We start from the raw sequence: 20730 nt of genomic DNA, 5'->3' as shown, positions 1-20730 counted from the left end.
TTGAATTGTTTGCACCTACTGTGGTCTGCAATTGTCTCCTAAAGGCCCCATTCAAACGACCGTACTTTCGCTTGACATACGTTCTGCATTTTTTGTGCACAGGACGCGGACCCATTCCAATGGGTCTGCAAAAATGCGGACAACACACCGTGTGCTGTCCGCATCCGTATGTCTGTTCCGCAGTCCTGCAAAAAAGATAGAACATGTCCTATTCTTGTCCATTTTGCAAACAAGAATAGGCATTGTTACAATAGATCCGCAAAAAAAGAATGAAACACGGACGCCATCCGTATTTTATTACAGATCCCCGTTTTACATACGTGTGAATGCACCCCAAATCTGTCACCACAATTCTAGATTATTATCTGCAGTATTAGGCTACATGCACACAACCGTTTTGTGTTTTGCGGTCTGCAAATTGCAGATCTGCAAAACACGGATGCTTGCGATTTTCACGCAGCCCCATTCACTTCTATGGGGCCTGCGTTGTGTGGAAAACGCACAATATAGAGCATGCTGCGATTTTCACGCAACTCATAAGTGATGCGTGAAAATCACCGTTCATGTGCACAGCCCCATAGAAATGAATGGGTCGAGATTCAGTGCGGGTGCAATGCGTTCACCTCCCGCATTGCACCCGCGTGGAATACTCGCCCGTGTGAACTTAGCCTAACAGTCCAAACTGGTAGCGACAGATTCCCTTTAAAGGGGAACACACAACACCCAATTCTGCCATGTTGCGTCCTCAGCCTCACTTTATAACAATACTTTATGCGGGACCTTTTCATGGGGTGCAGATTTTACCAATTAGGCATTTATAGTTGCCCCTGTTGAAATGAATGTGTCCTGGTATCAGGAACCCCGTTAAGCGGCCCCAGAGCAGCGCTCTGTTAAAGTCCTCGGTGACGCATCAGTACACAGACTGACATGTCCTGATATAAAGTATTTCAATGCTGCAGGTAAAAAAACAAACAAAAAAACAACCTGAGCGAGTCTGGAAATTCCCATGGTAGGTGCAGCACCAGTAGGTATTCGTGAGCTGTCAGGGATTACAGGGGAGCAGAGCCATGTGCAGCCAGGCAGGGCACATAAGGTAATACCTCTGAAATCTGCATGCCAATAGAATCTGCATGCCCAAAAATTCTGTGACCAGGTCTCAAGGAACCGCCGAGCCCTGCTTGGGAAAAATTGGAATATTATCAGTATCCTAGTATTAATACCATACCGTAACAGGCTCATGCGGTCTGTAAGTGCAGTCCTCATATATAACCACCATATGGTATTATAATAATACAGTAGCATCATATGACAATCGTCGGTTCTTAAAGGGGTTGTCTAGTTTTTTTTTTAACTATTGTTAAAATAATACTCACCTGCCCCATAGCTCCCTTCAGCGTCCTCCGGGCCCCGTACTGTAAACTTCCAGATGGATAGTGTCAGGTGTGCCGCTGCAGCCAGTGACGTGTCCCCAAGTGGCACGAGAGCCAAATAATGATGCTATACAGTAACCTAACATTGCTATATAGTAATAGTCCCTTACAGTAGCCAAATAACGTCATACAGTTCCCACGTAGAATACTGCCATACAGCACCCCTCTAATATCCCCGTACAGTACCAAAATTCTACTAGGTCACAGTCCTTACAGTAAAACACTAATAATAGTGCCATATGGTGTCACATAATAGTAGTCTCACACAGTGCACTGATTGAACGCGGCTTGACAGCGATCCGCAGTGCCGGAAACAATACTAATCCCATGGAAAAACACATGTGGGTGTCTTCTAGCCTTGTAATAAAACCAATATCCTCCGTGTGTTCGCATCCGAACAGATGATACGGTTATTCTGAGCAAAAAAAAACGGTGTTAATTGCAAAGAGCAGAGGAAGTCGGAGCAGATTGAATTATTCATTGCTCAGATCCTGAAAATTGGCTCCTTGCAGCAGTCAGACGACGGTGAGAACGTTTTCTACTTGTGCACTATAGGGCGACTAAATACAATCTGCATGAAACTATAATAAGCATATAGATGGGTTTCCGTGAGGATAATTAAAGGGACGCGTCAGCTGGCACCGTGGCTGGTTTCTGAAATATTCAGTGGACACATTAGAAATCTGCATGGGTATGTGGTGGGCAGATGGAAGTGCAGCGACGCCTCAGTCCTCTGCGCTGAAGGTGACAATGTTGGTCTACACCACATTACGGAGGTACCAGGTAGTCACCAACAAAGGTGAGACCTATTCCTTGGTAACCACCCTACAAACTGTAGATGTGACTGCCAGCCAGGAGAGCGGACACTCCTCCCGTGAAGGCTATCAGGCCATCAATATCAAAGTCGTTAAAAATTCCTTTAAGATTAGATAATCGTCCAGCCGTGCTGAAATCGCCAGGTCCAAACCAACTTTGATCTAAAGGGGTTGTATGGGACGTCCGGTGCCCCCACAAAACAGTTGATGAGTAATGAATCCCCTTTGACTGTTCAGCAGGCACAGCGTCATACGTTCGTAGTGGTTCTGCCTGGTACCGCGGCTCGGTCTCGGTCACTTTGGAGCAGAGAGTTGTTCTGCCAAGTGGAAGCGCCACAAAACAACAATGATAAACGATGAAGCTGATGTGGCGGCTCAGTGACCTCCGCTGATCAGATATTGATGACCTATTATCCCATGGAATATCTTCATTACAGGTCATCAACGGTGGGGGTCCGACGCGTGGCATACCCACCAATCAGCTGACTGAAGTGGTGTTTGCGCGAGAGCTGCAGCCTCCTCATCAGAAGACAAAGTCCAGGCAGACGTCCCCGTGTAAGCGATGAAGAGGCCGCAGCGCTCGATCAAACAGCTTATCACAAGGGGTCGTCGGGAGTCGGCCCCCCATAGACCTAATATTGATGACCTCTCCTGGAGATTCAATATCCTGAACCCATAAAACCCCTTTAAAAGGACTATTACCAGCTTGGGCTAGGTTCACATCTCCGACAGGGAGCTGCCTGCCCGGGATGTCTGGATCTGGCATTGCCAGAAGCTACAGTGATGTCGTCCGGGCCCCATTAACTATATTTGGGGACCGACGAAGATCCGGCCGCAACCCAGCAAATATGCCGAGAATGGGCCTAAGGCTTTGTTCACATCTCCGGCGCAGAGCAGCCTGCCAGATCCTCTACTTCACCGCTGGATCCCCGTCGACTACAATGAGGTCTGGAGGTGATCCGGCAGATTTCCAGCCGGACCGTCTCCTTGGGGAACACCCCTTTAAGGCCTAAATATATCCTGGCAGTGAATTGGTTAAGAGTCACTTAGGGAAGATTTATCAAAACGACACCAAAGGCCCCCCCCCCGACAAAAATAAAGCTGGGCTCTGATTGGTTGCGACTATCAACTACTTCCTGTCTGCTCAGGTAAGCCCCACAGCAACCAATCAGAGCAAGACTTTGTATTTACCGACATAAGAGCTGAAATCTGATTGGTCATTTTGGGACAGAGCTCCATCTCATATCGGCAGCCATCATGAATGGCCATATTGTCTCGCTGTAGACATTTTTGTGCTGAATTTGGCTCAGTTCCCATCTTGAGGCGACGATTCGTTTCCCTTCAGCTCACCAAAAGTAAACCCTTTAGACATCCACACCCCTTCAGAGCGGCGAGCAAAAACTCCTCTGGAAATCGGAATTTTTGTGGGATTTCATTTTGGCACAGTATAGGGCGGTGAAAAACACATTCACACCCATAGAACAAACATCGAGCTGTTTACAGGATGTGGCGCGCTTTCCCCGCCGTACATGAAATTATAATCTGTTTGCTAACATTACTGAAATGTTTCAGTTTACTATTTAACTGTTTGGACGCCAGGTATAAGCGAGGCGGCGGCCATCTTTTGTGTAGCTGGAGAGTGGCAGGCCGTAAAAAAAAAAATATAGACCTACACTTCTACTTTAAAGGGCCTCTGTCTGCAAAGTCTACAGCAAAGCCGGAGCAGCTGTCAGCAACAGATATGACCAGTGACATAAAAAATATATAGATGTATATAAAAGTTATTTTTTTGCCCTTTTGACTGCAGTTCGTCACAGAATCCCTTAAAGGGCATCAGATTTGTACCTATGACACCGGCTGACCTGTTACATGTGCACTTGGCAGCTGAAGGCGTCCGTGTTGGTCCCATGTTCCTATGTGTCCGCATTGCTGAGAAAAATGTTTTAATATATGCAAATGAGCCTCTAGGAGCAATGGGGGCGTTACCATTGCACCTAGAGGCTCTGCTCTCTCTGCAACTGCTCTTTGATTGACAAGGCTAGATGTAATGACATTTTACACTGCCTTTTTCTGTCAATCAAAGTGCAGAGGGCGCGGCAGTTACCACAGGGGTCAGTATTGGGGAGGTCACTATTACTGGTGGGGTACCACAGGAGTCAGTATTGGAGAGGTCACTATTACTGGTGGGGTACCACAGGGGTCAGTATTGGAGAGGTCACTATTACTGGTGGGGTACCACGGAGGTCAGTATTGGAGAGGTCACTATTACAAGTGGGGTACCACAGGGGTCAGTATTGGAGATGTCACTATTACTAGTGGGGTACCACGGGGGTCAGTATTGGAGAGGTCACTATTACTGGTGGGGTACCACATGGGTCAGTATTGGAGAGGTCACTATTACTAGTGGGATACCACGGGGGTCAGTATTGGAGAGGTCACTATTACTGGTGGGGTACCACATGGGTCAGTATTGGAGAGGTCACTATTACTAGTGGGGTACCACAGGGGTCAGTATTGGAGATGTCACTATTACTAGTGGGGTACCACAGGGGTCAGTATTGGAGAGGTCACTATTACTAGTGGGATACCACAGGGGTCAGTATTGGAGAGGTCACTATTACTGGTGGGGTACCACAGGGGTCAGTATTGGAGAGGTCACTATTACTGGTGGGGTACCACGGAGGTCAGTATTGGAGAGGTCACTATTACTAGTGGGGTACCACGGGGGTCAGTATTGGAGAGGTCACTATTACTGGTGGGGTACCACGGAGGTCAGTATTGGAGAGGTCACTATTACTAGTGGGGTACCACAGGGGTCAGTATTGGAGAGGTCACTATTACTAGTGGGGTACCACGGGGGTCAGTATTGGAGAGGTCACTATTACTAGTGGGGTACCACGGGGGTCAGTATTGGAGAGGTCACTATTACTGGTGGGGTACCACATGGGTCAGTATTGGAGAGGTCACTATTACTAGTGGGATACCACGGGGGTCAGTATTGGAGAGGTCACTATTACTGGTGGGGTACCACATGGGTCAGTATTGGAGAGGTCACTATTACTAGTGGGATACCACGGGTTCAGTATTAGAGAGGTCACTATTACTAGTGGGATACCACGGGGGTCAGTATTGGAGAGGTCACTATTACTAGTGGGGTACCACAGGGGTCAGTATTGGAGAGGTCACTATTACTAGTGGGATACCACGGGGGTCAGTATTGGAGAGGTCACTATTACTAGTGGGATACCACGGGGGTCAGTATTGGAGAGGTCACTATTACTAGTGGGGTACCACAGGGGTCAGTATTGGAGAGGTCACTATTACTAGTGGGGTACCACGGGGGTCAGTATTGGAGAGGTCACTATTACTAGTGGGGTACCACAGGGGTCAGTATTGGAGAGGTCACTATTACTAGTGGGGTACCACAGGGGTCAGTATTGGAGAGGTCACTATTACTAGTGGGGTACCACAGGGGTCAGTATTGGAGAGGTCACTATTACTAGTGGGGTACCACAGGGGTCAGTATTGGAGAGGTCACTATTACTAGTGGGGTACCACGGGGGTCAGTATTGGAGAGGTCACTATTACTAGTGGGGTACCACAGGGGTCAGTATTGGAGAGGTCACTATTACTAGTGGGGTACCACAGGGGTCAGTATTGGAGAGGTCACTATTACTAGTGGGGTACCACAGGGGTCAGTATTGGAGAGGTCACTATTACTAGTGGGGTATTATTCTGATTGACAGATTTGGGAAGGAATTTTTTTCCACAAAGATGCAGAAAATTGGCGTCGACCACATGACGGTTTTTTGCCTTCCTCTGAATCGGCTTTGCAGAGTACTAGGCAGCACACGGACAGATGTCTTCTCCCAGCCTACAGGTCACTGTGTTACATATCAGGCTATTGCACATGTAGCAGCTTCCTCACACAGGACTATTCTACAGATCACTCAGCAGACAGCAGGAGGTCCTGAGAACCTGCCGCCCACAGAGGCCGTACAGGCCGCCATAAACAGCTTGATGGATCCTGCTGACACATTTGACTATAGTTTGGTGGTCTAGACCTGCCCCTAAAGGGGTTATCCCATAAATACCATGTATCACCTATCCCTATGATAAGTATCATATCCCTATGTATCACCTATCCCTATGATAAGTATCATATCCATATGTATCACCTATCCCTATGATAAGTATCATATCCATATGTATCACCTATCCCTATGATAAGTATCATATCCCTATGTATCACCTATCCCTATGATAAGTATCATATCCATATGTATCACCTATCCCTATGATAAGTATCATATCCCTATGTATCACCTATCCCTATGATAAGTATCATATCCATATGTATCACCTATCCCTATGATAAGTATCATATCCATATGTATCACCTATCCCTATGATAAGTATCATATCCATATGTATCACCTATCCCTATGATAAGTATCATATCCCTATGTATCACCTATCCCTATGATAAGTATCATATCCCTATGTATCACCTATCCCTATGATAAGTATCATATCCCTATGTATCACCTATCCCTATGATAACTACCTGCAGAGCAGCTATTAGCGGACACAGTTACAGGGATCCTATAATGTTCATATCTGCGGCCTTATCACAGCCGGGCGAGCGCACTGCTAGCTGGGACTGAGATCTGATGGACGAGCTGAGACTCATACATATGAAACAGCTGTGCTGACAAAGCACATGCCAAAGATAGGACAGAGCGTGAGAAAGTGGGAAATATATGTTGCATAGGACACTGACGTCAGCCGCACAGAGCGCTGGTTCAGCAACTGACTAAAACCTAGTGATTCCAATAAAGAGAAGATTATTGCTTTGCTTTCGATATGGTGCACTTAAGGGTAGCTCCAACTTTCAACAGGACGGTACAGGTTATATATAAATAGAATATACATTAAAAGATGAGTCACTGTGTGCATACATTACTTATCCTGTACTGATCCTGAGTTACATCCTGTATTATACTCCAGAGCTGCACTCACTATTCTGCTGGTGTAGTCACTGTGTACATACATTACTTATCCTGTACTGATCCTGAGTTACATCCTGTATTATACTCCAGAGCTGCACTCACTATTCTGCTGGTGGAGTCACTGTGTACATACATTACTTATCCTGTACTGATCCTGAGTTACATCCTGTATTATACTCCAGAGCTGCACTCACTATTCTGCTGGTGGAGTCACTGTGTACATACATTACATTACTTATCCTGTACTGATCCTGAGTTACATCCTGTATTATACTCCAGAGCTGCACTCACTATTCTGCTGGTGGAGTCACTGTGTACATACATTACATTACTTATCCTGTACTGATCCTGAGTTACATCCTGTATTATACTCCAGAGCTGCACTCACTATTCTGCTGGTGGAATCACTGTGTACATACATTACTTATCCTGTACTGATCCTGAGTTACATCCTGTATTATACTCCAGAGCTGCACTCACTATTCTGCTGGTGGAGTCACTGTGTACATACATTACTTATCCTGTACTGATCCTGAGTTACATCCTGTATTATACTCCAGAGCTGCACTCACTATTCTGCTGGTGGAGTCACTGTGTACATACATTACATTACTTATCCTGTACTGATCCTGAGTTACATCCTGTATTATACTCCAGAGCTGCACTCACTATTCTGCTGGTGCAGTCACTGTGTCGGTATATTACTTATTCTGTACTGATCCTGAGTTACATCCTGTATTATACTCCAGAGCTGCACTCACTATTCTGCTGGTGGAGTCACTGTGTACATACATTACATTACTTATCCTGTACTGATCCTGAGTTACATCCTGTATTATAATCCAGAGCTGCACTCACTATTCTGCTGGTGGAGTCACTGTGTACATACATTACTTATCCTGTACTGATCCTGAGTTACATCCTGTATTATACTCCAGAGCTGCACTCACTATTCTGCTGGTGGAGTCACTGTGTACATACATTACTTATCCTGTACTGATCCTGAGTTACATCCTGTATTATACTCCAGAGCTGCACTCACTATTCTGCTGGTGGAGTCACTGTGTACATACATTACATTACTTATCCTGTACTAATCCTGAGTTACATCCTGTATTATACTCCAGAGCTGCACTCACTATTCTGCTGGTGCAGTCACTGTGTCGGTATATTACTTATTCTGTACTGATCCTTAGTTACATCCTGTATTATACTCCAGAGCAGCACTCACTATTCTGCTGGTGGAGTCACTGTGTACAGTCGTGGCCAAAAGTTTTGAGAATGACACAAATATTAGTTTTCACAAAGTTTGCTGCTAAACTGCTTTTAGATCTTTGTTTCAGTTGTTTCTGTGATGTAGTGAAATATAATTACACGCACTTCACACGTTTCAAAGGCTTTTATCGACAATTACATGACATTTATGCAAAGAGTCAGTATTTGCAGTGTTGGCCCTTCTTTTTCAGGACCTCTGCAATCCGACTGGGCATGCTCTCAATCAACTTCTGGGCCAATTCCTGACTGATACAACCCATTCTTTCATAATCACTTCTTGGAGTTTGTCAGAATCAGTGGGTTTTTGTTTGTCCACCCGCCTCTTGAGGATTGACCACAAGTTCTCAATGGGATTAAGATCTGGGGAGTTTCCAGGCCATGGACCCAAAATGTCAACGTTTTGGTCCCCAAGCCACTTAGTTATCACTTTTGCCTTATGGCACGGTGCTCCATCGTGCTGGAAAATGCATTGCTCTTCACCAAACTGTTGTTGGATTGTTGGAAGAAGTTGCTGTTGGAGGGTGTTTTGGTGCCATTCTTTATTCATGGCTGTGTTTTTGGGCAAAATTGTGAGTGAGCCCACTCCCTTGGATGAGAAGCAGCCCCACACATGAATGGTCTCAGGATGCTTTACTGTTGGCATGACACAGGACTGATGGTAGCGCTCACCTTTTCTTCTCCGGACAAGCCTTTTTCCAGATGCCCCAAACAATCGGAAAGAGGCTTCATCGGAGAATATGACTTTGCCCCAGTCCTCAGCAGTCCATTCACCATACTTTCTGCAGAAGATCAATCTGTCCCTGGTGTTTTTTTTGGAGAGAAGTGGCTTCTTTGCTGCCCTTCTTGACACCAGGCCATCTTCCAAAAGTCTTGGCCTCACTGTGCGTGCAGATGCGCTCACACCTGCCTGCTGCCATTCCTGAGCAAGCTCTGCACTGGTGGCACTCCGATCCCGCAGCTGAATCCTCTTTAGGAGACGATCCTGGCGCTTGCTGGACTTTCTTGGACCCCCTGAAGCCTTCTTAACAAGAATTGAACCTCTTTCCTTGAAGTTCTTGATGATCCTATAAATTGTTGATTGAGGTGCAATCTTAGTAGCCACAATATCCTTGCCTGTGAAGCCATTTTTATGCAACGCAATGATGGCTGCACGCGTTTCTTTGCAGGTCACCATGGTTAACAATGGAAGAACAATGATTTCAAGCATCACCCTCCTTTTAACATGTCAAGTCTGCCATTTTAACCCAATCAGCCTGACATAATGATCTCCAGCCTTGTGCTCGTCAACATTCTCACCTGAGTTAACAAGACGATTACTGAAATGATCTCAGCAGGTCCTTTAATGACAGCAATGAAATGCAGTGGAAAGGTTTTTTTGGGATTAAGTTAATTTTCATGGCAAAGAAGGACTATGCAATTCATCTGATCACTCTTCATAACATTCTGGAGTATATGCAAATTGCTATTATAAAAACTTAAGCAGCGACTTTTCCAATTTCCAATATTTATGTAATTCTCAAAACTTTTGGCCACGACTGTACATACATTACATATACAGGATGTAACCAAGGATCAGTACAGGATAAGTAATATAATGTATGTACACAGTGACTCCACCAGCAGAATAGTGAGTACAGCTCTGGAGTAGCACTCACTATTCTGCTGGTGCAGTCACTGTGTACATACATTACATTACTTATCCTGTACTGATCCTGAGTTACATCCTGTATTATACTCCAGAGCTGCACTCACTATTCTGCTGGTGCAGTCACTGTGTACATACATTACATTACTTATCCTGTACTGATCCTGAGTTACCCCCTGTATTATACTCCAGAGCTGCACTCACTATTCTGCTGGTGGAGTCACTGTGTACATACATTACATTACTTATCCTGTACTGATCCTGAGTTACATCCTGTATTATACTCCAGAGCTGCACTCACTATTCTGCTGGTGGAGTCACTGTGTACATACATTACTTATCCTGTACTGATCCTGAGTTACATCCTGTATTATACTCCAGAGCTGCACTCACTATTCTGCTGGTGGAGTCACTGTGTACATACATTACATTACTTATCCTGTACTGATCCTGAGTTACATCCTGTATTATTCTCCAGAGCTGCACTCACTATTCTGCTAGATACTACTGGAAACAGTCAGCATGTGAACAGATACGTTTCTAACATTTTATCTGAGCACCACTAATAGGAGTGCAGTTTTTTATTGTTTGTTTTCTACATCAGATGACCGCACACACCCTGGTGTAAATCCCCAGTGCAGGTTCTGTGGCTGACTTCTGGTCTAGCTTCTGGTGGGGCTCCTTGGTCAGACATGCATTAGGTCTTTGGTCCAACCTAAGCAACTCCATTGATGTCATTGGAACTCACATTATTTCTGGCTATTAGAGGGGGGCCCCTGCCCTGAACCCTCACATCTTTGAATTTTCAACTACTAACACATTTCTGGACTTTATTCTTGCTGGAGATTACCTTTAAGGACCTATATACAAACCAGACATAAACATCTGTCCCTGGTAAAGCTGGGTGACACTATAGTCATCATTACATCTCTACAAGGGTTTTTACCAAAACACCTGAACAGCAGATCAGACTGGGAAAAATTGCTTGGATTTTGCCGACTATTGAGAAACTGCAATGACGGCAATTGCCTAAAATAATTTTGTAACCTGAATCTCATTTTACAAACCAGACCATTAAGGGTAATGGAGAGCTGCTGCAAGGAAATCAAAATCCCTCTGGCTGCTCTACCCATTACCTATACCCTATCAATATGAGTAGCCGGGGGTGCCCATGATGCCCCTCATCACATCTTGATAGCCCTTCAGAAAGTAGCACCAAGGAGAGCAGCTGCAGGGAACTAGATTTGCCTGCAGCTGCTCCCCCGTATCATCGGCTTTGTATTGCCTTGGCAGATGAAGGGGAGGCATGAGGCCTACAATGTCCTCTATAATACATCCTCTACTGGGCACACTTTCGGACTTGTGAATTGGGTGCAGTGGTGGACACTAATTCAGCAGTGATAGGGCATCTGAGTGCCAAACAGGTTCCCTTTAAGAAAGTGTAGAGGCCATGTGTTGGGGTGCATTCACACGCTGCAGAATTTTCCGCGACTGAAAATCAGTTCCATTCACCTGAATGGGGCTCGCAGAAATCCAGGTGCTTGCCGCCAAATTCAAATAAATGGAACTGATTTTCAGTTGCGGGAAATTCTGCAAAAAAACTAAAATCCACAGGGTGTGAGGGCGCCCTCAGGATAAAGTAATAACCTGTCATCAAACAGGAGAATGTCAGCGTCTGGATCTACAGGTGAAACTCGAAAAATGAGAATATCGGGCAAAGTTCATTTATTTCAGTAATGCAACTTAAAAGGTGAAACTAACATATGAGAGACTCATTACATGCAAAGTGAGATATTCCAAGCCTTTATTTGTTATAATTTGGATGATTACGGCTTATGAAACCCCAAAGTCACAATCTCGGGTCCCCTTTGCTCAGGTGGTATAGATTAATTAGCTGACTAGAGTGCGACACTTTGAGCCGAGAATATTGAACCTTTTCACAAAATTCAAATTTTAAGCTGCATTAATTCCTTTGAATTTGCATTACTGAAAGAAATGGACTTTTGCACGATATTCTAATTTTTCGAGTTTCCCCTGTATAAGATTTGGTCACATGACGTCAGTATTGATTTCATTCAGCACCCCCAGATATTACCTCCGAATCCAAAATTCTGAGCCCTAAATGGATTCCCAGTCTACACCTACAGCACCTAGGGTTTGTATTACTAGCACAAAATGCTGTACTACACTACTGTGTTAGGCCTCATGCACACAACCGTTGTGTGTTTTGCGGTCCGCAAATTGCGGATCCGCAAAACACGGATGGTGTCCCTGTCCGTTCCGCAATTTGCAGAACGGCGCGGACAGCCATTAATATAACTGTCTATTCTTGTCCGCAAAAAAAGGACAAGAATAGGACAGGTTATATTTTTTTGGCGGACCACGGAGCGGAGCAACGGATGCGGACAGCACACGGAGTGCTCTCCACATCCTTTGCAGCCCCATTGAAGTGAATGGGTCCGCATCCGAGCCGCAGTCGGACCAAAACAACGGTCGTGTGCATGAGGCCTTACACTCTATACCGATGCATTATATCACTATATTATAACATTATATTACCGCTACAGTACACTACACTGCTAAATGATACCGCTATATTATGCTGCTATACTATACTGCTATATTATACCATTATATTATCATTCCATTAACCTACAGGACATTGCTATAGTATACAGATATATTATACTTCTACATTACATCCCCATATTATATGGCTATATAATACATGCTAAAAACATTGCGCTGGAATATTTCTACACTGTTCAGAAGGAGAATCTGGGTGCGCTGCAGGGTGCCTGCTGTCTTTCTATTTAATACTGGGTTTTGTGAGCTCATTTATACAACCCAGAAAATCCTGGATTATGCTGCACCCACACAGTGCAGGGAATATCTCCAGATCTACTACATAAAACATCAATCCTTCCACTCGCCAAATATTCTATAGAAATTGTCATCAAAGCAAGAGATCTGCTCTCACTGTTCTGTTATGTCCAACAATTCCAGCTCATTCCTGCAGAGGGCGCTAATTAGCAAACCCTATTGGCAACACCGCCCCCTAGATGCATTACTGGGTACTGCAACCAAGTCCCAACTTATCAGGAGCCAGCAGGAAGTACACGTTCTATGTGAGATGATTGGCTTCTAACTAACACTTCTGCCTCCTAGCAGCCATTTGTGGTATTACAAGTTCAAACAGTTTTTGCCTTCTTGGCTATAACATCTATGTGCATTCACAGATTGTGACATTTTGTAGCTAGAAACATCCACTTTACAGTATCTGCTGTCATGTTACCCACACAAGACATTCCTGCAGGGGGCGCTCATTAAAAACACACCTGCCCCCTAGCTGCACTACCGGGTACTGCACCTCAGCAACCCTTATACAACCATATAGATTCCCCCCTATGCACCTAATGACCAAACCCAGCAGACATAAGCCAGCCCTTACCTGATCGCACACAGCTTGTCCTTAACCCTTTTCAGACTCCAGGGAACGATCTTATCTGTGCAATTGAATCACTGACGATCTTTGCACCCAAAGTGAGATCTCAACAAGGCAGATGGACCTGTAGGATCCAGTGCCCCAGAGTTTTCTGCAGTCACAGCTCAGGCTGCAGCTTCAAGTCAAAGTTATTTTTTTATTATTATTTTTAACACCCATTTCCTTCCTTCCTCTCGAAACTCAATTGGTGCAACATGAAGCCCTGAGAGATGAGCAGATAGCCGGGCTCAGAGCATGCACATCACAGGCAGGATCTAGAGGAGGATAGATGCAAGCTGCACAAGCAAGGGGTGGGGGTGCTCACCTGAAGTAGGGGGTCCTGGAATTGCCTCCTTCCCTGGATCACTGCTGCTGCTGCTTCTTCTTCTTCTTCTTCCCTCGATCAGTGTGCTCTGCGCTTTCCAGAGCTTGTATTACTGGGTCAGGGGTGGGAGAGAAATGACTGTGTGTGGAAGGCAGAGAGAGAGAGAGAGATCTGAAGAGGAAGAGACAGAGGGAGACCTGAGCAGCACAGAAGAGACAGACTGAGCAGAGCTGGAGTGCACACACTAGTACAGGCAGAGGGAGCTTGTGTGCACCACAGGGGGGACCCACCACCAGCAGAGGAGGTGCCACACACTGATGGCTGCTCAGCCCAGGTTGTATCGGAAAACTTGTATGCCACAGAACATCAGGATTCTAATTATTATTATTTATTGTTACACATAGTCATATACCATAATACCAGGCAGCAAATAATAAATGAGTAACTAATGACATCATGATCAGGATTAGTTATGTCATAAACACTTCAAAATTCATTATGAATATTATTGATACGCTGTTTATTTATTTATTTATTTTTCATTGTTTATATTTATTTATTTATTTTACTCACTTCTATAGCGCAGAGGAATTCCGCAGCACCTTACAGGCGTTATCATCACTCGCAGTCCCCAAAATCTAGATTTCCTATCAGTACTGTATGTCTTGTAATGTATTCTTATTTTTAGTGATTTTTAATTTTTTTTTAAATTATGTAATAGCCTATTATTATTATTATTATTATTATTATTTATTTTCAGTGATATTATTTTTTATTATTTATGTATTATCCTTTATTCAGAAGCTAAACTTAGCTATAAAACACATTGCTTTATAATATATAATAATAATAATTTTTTATTATTATTATTATTAGTAGTAGTAGTATTATTATTATCTATAATGATGGAGGGATGTTACATGTCTCAGCCATGTCACATATGTACTTATGCTCCACCATGTATAACTGCATGTTCAGCGGTTATGTGCTGTTGCATTTACCATCCTTTTATATACTTGAAAATATCGCTAAATGTTGCTCCTGTCCGTTTTTTCTCAGAACAACATTACAAAGATTCTTCCTAGCACAGTTTTCACAAATCTGTTTTTTACAATCCCTTTTTATTAGAGGGGGCTACCCAACTATAAGCTGATCCCATTGTATTCTGCTGCCAGGACCTCCACCAATCATCTGCAGGGGAATCCACCAGGAAGTGTTCAATTTCCCTACAGCACCACCGCAGGAGAAATGAAGTATTGCAATCTTCTCAGGTCAATGTGCCATCTGTATAGGGGCTCTTTGTAGCTATCCTCCTCTACAGACTAAGGGCTCATGCACACAAACGTATTTTCTTTCCGTGTCCGTTCCATTTTTTTTGCGGACCGTAGGCGGAACTATTAATTTCAATGGGTCTGCAAAAAAAAACGGAAGTTTAACCATGTGTATTCCGTTTCCGTATGTCCGTATTTCCATTCTGCAAAAAAATAGAACATGTCCTATTATTACGGACAAGGATAGTACTGTTCTATTAGGGGCCAGCTGTTCCGGTCCGCAAAATACGGAATGCACACTGATGTCATCCGTATATTTTGCGGACCGCAAAATACATACGGTTGTGTGCATGAGCCCTAATAGATAAGGATCCTGAATAGGGACCCCTCTATTAAACCTGAATTGCCTAGGGTACTGAAAATTTGGTTTTATAAATATAGCCTCTGGATGACAGGATCCTGCAACCGTTCTAGGTCATATGGGGGAACGTCGACTGATAAATGGCCCTTTTATGCAGATAAGTCTGCCCAGATGTATACATAATAAAAATCTGCGCATTTTTAATAATAAGTGACTACTTTCTTGACATGTGATGTCTCACGTATGTGCTGATCCTCAAATCCTCCATCTGTCATGACAGTTAATGCATGCACATAATATACTGGTATTACTGAATTTCAATTCATCGCTGCAGCTTTTTCATTTTACAGAACATTGGGGTCTCAGAGGTTGGACCCCTACGATCATAAAGTGATGGCATATCCCTGTGATCTATCATCATTTTATGAGCAGGGAATACCCCTCTGACACTATAAACCTGCATAAAATCTTGAGCCACAGTGCAATTCATTTTCAACACTCGTCCTGATATTGATGTTTTCTTCTCCATTCACATCCAGAGCTGCATTTACAAATCTAATTATACATGAGTGCAATGCATTGTGAAAGTTATCATAATCATCGCATATCTAAAGCATGACAGTGCCCCCCTCACCACAAGAAGTGGTAGCCTTCAACCCCATACAAGACCTTTGGAACTAATGAGAAATGTGAGCCCGACCGTATCATCCAACATCAGGGCCCCATCTCACTAATGCTTTTGGATCCATGTATCCCTGTAGCGGGAAGAACCCTTTACATTAACATAGATGTCTTGGGATTGGATTCTCATTGCATTGCTTGCAATTCCATCTACGGCCTGATTGAGGGTGGCGCTGTTTAACGTGCACACTGTGCATTACGCAGCATCACTGCCCTATCTTGGCATCAGTTAGGGTCCATTTACACGTCTGCTTAAATAGGTCCGCATCCATTCCGCAATTTTGCGTAACCGGTGCGGACCCATTCATTTCAATGGGGCTGCAAAAGATGCGGACAGCACACGGTGTGCTGGCCGCATCCGCACTTCCGTCCCGCGGCCCTGCAAAAAATATAGAGTGTGTCCTATTCTTGTCCGCAGCCATGGACAAGAATAGGCATTTCTATTATAGTGCTGCGGAACGCACATGGCCGTTGTTCGTGTTTTGCGGACCCGCAATTTGCGGACCGCAAAACACTTGCGGACGTGTGAATGGACCCTAGTGTCACATAAGTCAGGCCAATCAGATAGGTGGCATATATCTAATCCCCAATAGTTGAGGAAATCCCTTTAAGACAATACATATGCCCCATTATTTTACCCTTTTATTTTGCACCCCAGTGACCCACCGCCACCATCGTGACTACTGATGGGTATGGGCCTGTTCTTACCGCTCCTTCTGTGTTGATATTCTCTGAATACTCTATGGCCCATTGCCTTGGGGGGCTGCATGGTCACACAGCACGTGTACCCCAGTGTGAACGGAGCCCGGCAGCACTAGAGCCCACAATGCCGCCTTTTTTCGCCACATGTAATTATGATAACAATGGCCCACTCGTCCTACATTAGGATCTAACTATTTTTACCATGAGGGATAATTACTACACTGCGTCCAGCCTTCTGCAGATTTAGAAACTCAGCGGCTTAAAGCAGAAGAAACTCCCAGAATCACAGGAAGTAAAGCTGTAATACACTAGATATATATATGGGACCACTCCCCCGCCCATCTTGGCCACTTAGACCCGCCCACGAGGTTCTCATTAGCCATCCCTCTCATCTTATTACTTCTGTTACCCAGCTTCTGTAATGGTTTATATGCACGAGTCTATTTTTTGCACGTGTTTATCCCTCGCCGTTTTTAATAAAAATTGACTCGACTACAAAAATCTTGGGGAAAAACACAAATAAACAAAAATAATTAGCACAAATACATCCTAAGGTTACGTTCACATGGTTTAAAATACACCAATGTGTATTTGCCGCTGTATCCAAAACCGAGCCTTGGATTACTGCCACAGATTTGTAGTTTGTCGCGGTTTCGCATGGATTCCGTGTCTAGAAGGGACACCTCACAACTTGATACGGATTTAAAATGCACATGGAAAAAATCCATGGCCGTACAAATGGCAAAAACGTGGCACGTGGACTTGCCCCATACCCATACTCACAGGCAGAGTAACCTCACTATATGCTCACCGCCTGCCGCTGCCTGCCTGGCGGACCGAGGTTCCGGGGACGCCCCCTTCTCTCCGTAGAGATTATAACTACATTGTTCACACAAAAATCAATGTCTGTTTTCCCACACACTTTTTTTTATTTTTTATTCTGATCTCATCACGAAAAATCGCCTCCTTTTTCGCCCTGCCCCTTTTAATTAGCCGCCATTGTGTGAATTCGCACAGGACAAGCCCGGACTGTCCTCCTCCATATTGTGTTTCAACGTCTTCTATAATGAAGATGGAGTATTTGACAAGTCCCCAGCGTTAGCCGGGAGGATAAGAGTCAGTAAATGCGATGCAATTATGACGTTGTCGATTATCCAGCGGCAGCAGATGTGTCGTTTGTAGAGATCATGGCAGGGATACGAGAAAGACATCGCACAATTATAGCTAATCGGGAAGGCAAGTCTCAAAGCTTATAATATTCCACCTCAAGAGGTTTGCAACCTGTCAGCAGGATCAACCCTATTACAACCTGGTAGGGCTGATCCTGCTGATTGCAATGATACCCGCCTTGTGAAAATCGGTTGCAGCGTTCCTGATTTAAAAATCTATTCTTTATGCAAATTAAGGCTACAGTGCACCTAGGGGCGGGGCCAGCACTGGCTGAGCTGAGGTTAGGCCCCGCCTCTCAGTTCACTGAAGCCCTGATTTACATAAAGAATATGTGGGTTTTGTTTTTTTTCCTGTCGGGAACGCCAGAAATGATTCTCACAAGACAGGTATCATTTTTCTCAGCAGGATCAACCCTACCATGCTGTATGCTGAGTGTAGTAGGGCTGATCCTGCTGGCAGGTGCTCAAGGAAAATCTCCAGTAAATACAATTTTAATATTCTGTTAGACCATTTATTAGTTATATCTGTTGTCACCCAGCTTTCTCAGAGCCCTAAATGACAAATACCCTTACTTTATAACGATACAGCCCAGAACTGGTCGCGTTTGCCGTCTAGGAAACCTGTGGGCGTTCCGAAAATTGCAATATTACTTGCCGCCCTGAATGGCAAGTCGACGCAGGCACGCACTGATATGGATCCGCTCGCCCCCCACATTGTGACCTCGCTAGGCAGAGTTACCATCTAGGACTTTCCACCCTACTTTCCCGGACTCCTGAAGGGCTCATCTCCATAATCATGCCCATGACTAGGCAGATTGACCATCTAAGAATCCTATGGGAACTATGAAGATGGTCCTATTGGCTGTCACCCAGCTTTCCCACAGACAGATATAGCTGAGAGATGCCTGACAGAAGAAGACGTCTCCACGGCGGTGCTTGTAGGGGAAACGCTCTAACTGCTCCATTGAAGCCCCTGTTTGTTTTTGTAAGACCGAAATCCAAGACGCAGACTTTCCGCGGGCTGTTCGGCGTCCCTGGTGCATTTCTGAGGTCAGACTCAGCATAAGGCGTCTTCAGTAGTCTATGTTTTCGCTCCTGTAGACAGGACGCCCAGCGGCAGCGGGCATAGACGCTTCATGCAGATTCTTGGCCCCTGTTGTACCACACACCTATTTTTAAGGGGACCATTATACAGTCCTGATCAAAAGTTTAAGACCACTTGAAAAATGGCAGAAAATTCCTATGTAGCATGGCTGGATCTTAACAAGGTTCCAAGTAGAGCTTCACCATGCAACAAGAAGAAATGGGAGGGAGACAAAACATTTTTTGAGCATTCAATTTAATGAAAACAACGAATAAACGGGAACGGGCTGTTTTTCAGCTGATCAAAAGTTTAGGACCACACCTCCAAAAAAATCTAAACCCCCCCCCCAAAACAGAAATCCAACTTCCAAACATGAGCTCAGTAATGAGTAGCTCCGCCGTTATTGTTTCGGCATGCTTGATGCAAGCGTTTCCATGAGGTGAGTGGGAACATTTCTCCAAGTGGTGAAGACGGCCGCACGAAGGCCATCTACTGTCTGGAACTGTTGTCCATTTTTGTAAACTTCCCTTGCCATCCATCCCCAAAGGTTCTCAATTGGATTTAGATCAGGGGAACACGCAGGATGGGCCAAAAGAGTGATGTTATTCTCCTGGAAGAAGTCCCTTGTCCTGCGGGCATTGTGTACTGTAGCGTTGTCCTGTTACCACCCAGACGAGGGCCCTCAGTCATGAGGAATGCTCTCTGCATCATCTGGACATAGCCAGCGGCCGTTTGACGCCCCTGCACTTCCTGAAGCTCCATTGTTCCACTGAAGGAAAAAGCCCCCCAGACCATTATGGCGCCCCCTCCACTGTGGAGCGTAGAGAACATCTCAGGTGGGATCTGCTGGTCATGCCAGTAACGTTGGAAACCATCAAGGTTACATTTTTTCTCATCAGAGAATAAAACTTTCTTCCACCTTTGAATGTCCCATGTTTGGTGCTCTCTTGCAGTTCTGTGGCGTTCAAGGAGACGAGGTCTTTGAAGACGTTTTTTGTTTTTGAAGCCCTTCAGTCTCAGGTGCCGTCTGATGGTTATGGGGCTGCAGTCAGCACCAGTAAGGGCCTTAATTTGGGTCGAGGATCGTCCAGTATCTTGACGGACAGCCAATTGGATCCTTCGGCTCAGTGCTGATGAAATTTTTTGGGGTCTTCCACTTGACTTTTTTGTTCCATAACCCTCAGGATCATTTAAGAAATTCCAAATGACTGTCTTACTGCGTCCCACCTCAGCAGCGATGGCGCGCTGTGAGAGACCCTGCTTATGCAGTTCCACACCCGATTTTGGCTGTGCTTGGAATTGCAGCTCAGCCCCGCTCACTTGAAGGTGATGTCACCGGCCTAGGAAAAGGCTGCAAAGCTCTCCGGAGAACCAGTTCTTCAAACAGCTGATCAACAGGAGGGCCAGGAGTCGGACCCCCACCAATCTAATATTGACCGATCCTGAGGATAAGCCATCAATATCAAAATCTCACAC

At 44.8% G+C, this 20730-nt stretch overlaps 1 protein-coding gene across 2 annotated transcripts in view; it reads right to left on the bottom strand.

Annotated features, from left to right (window-relative positions):
• The window catches only part of LBHD2 (LBH domain containing 2), a 31454-nt gene extending 17151 nt beyond the window's left edge, over nt 1–14303 (bottom strand). Inside the window, exon 1 of one of the 2 annotated variants that reach the window (XM_040412244.1) lies at nt 13987–14303. The gene's annotated coding sequence lies outside the window, so the exon portion shown is untranslated. Of the gene's footprint in view, nt 1–13628; nt 13799–13986 lie in introns of those variants that run through there. The other variant, XM_040412245.1, reaches the window with a different exon arrangement.
• Nucleotides 14304–20730: the final 6427 nt, after the last annotated feature.

The sequence above is a fragment of the Bufo bufo genome, chromosome 11 (assembly GCF_905171765.1).
Source record: "Bufo bufo chromosome 11, aBufBuf1.1, whole genome shotgun sequence".
NCBI classification, from domain to species: Eukaryota; Metazoa; Chordata; class Amphibia; order Anura; family Bufonidae; genus Bufo; species Bufo bufo.
The sequence above is the reverse complement of the archived record's forward strand: the minus strand, read 5'-3'. Positions and strand labels throughout refer to the sequence as shown.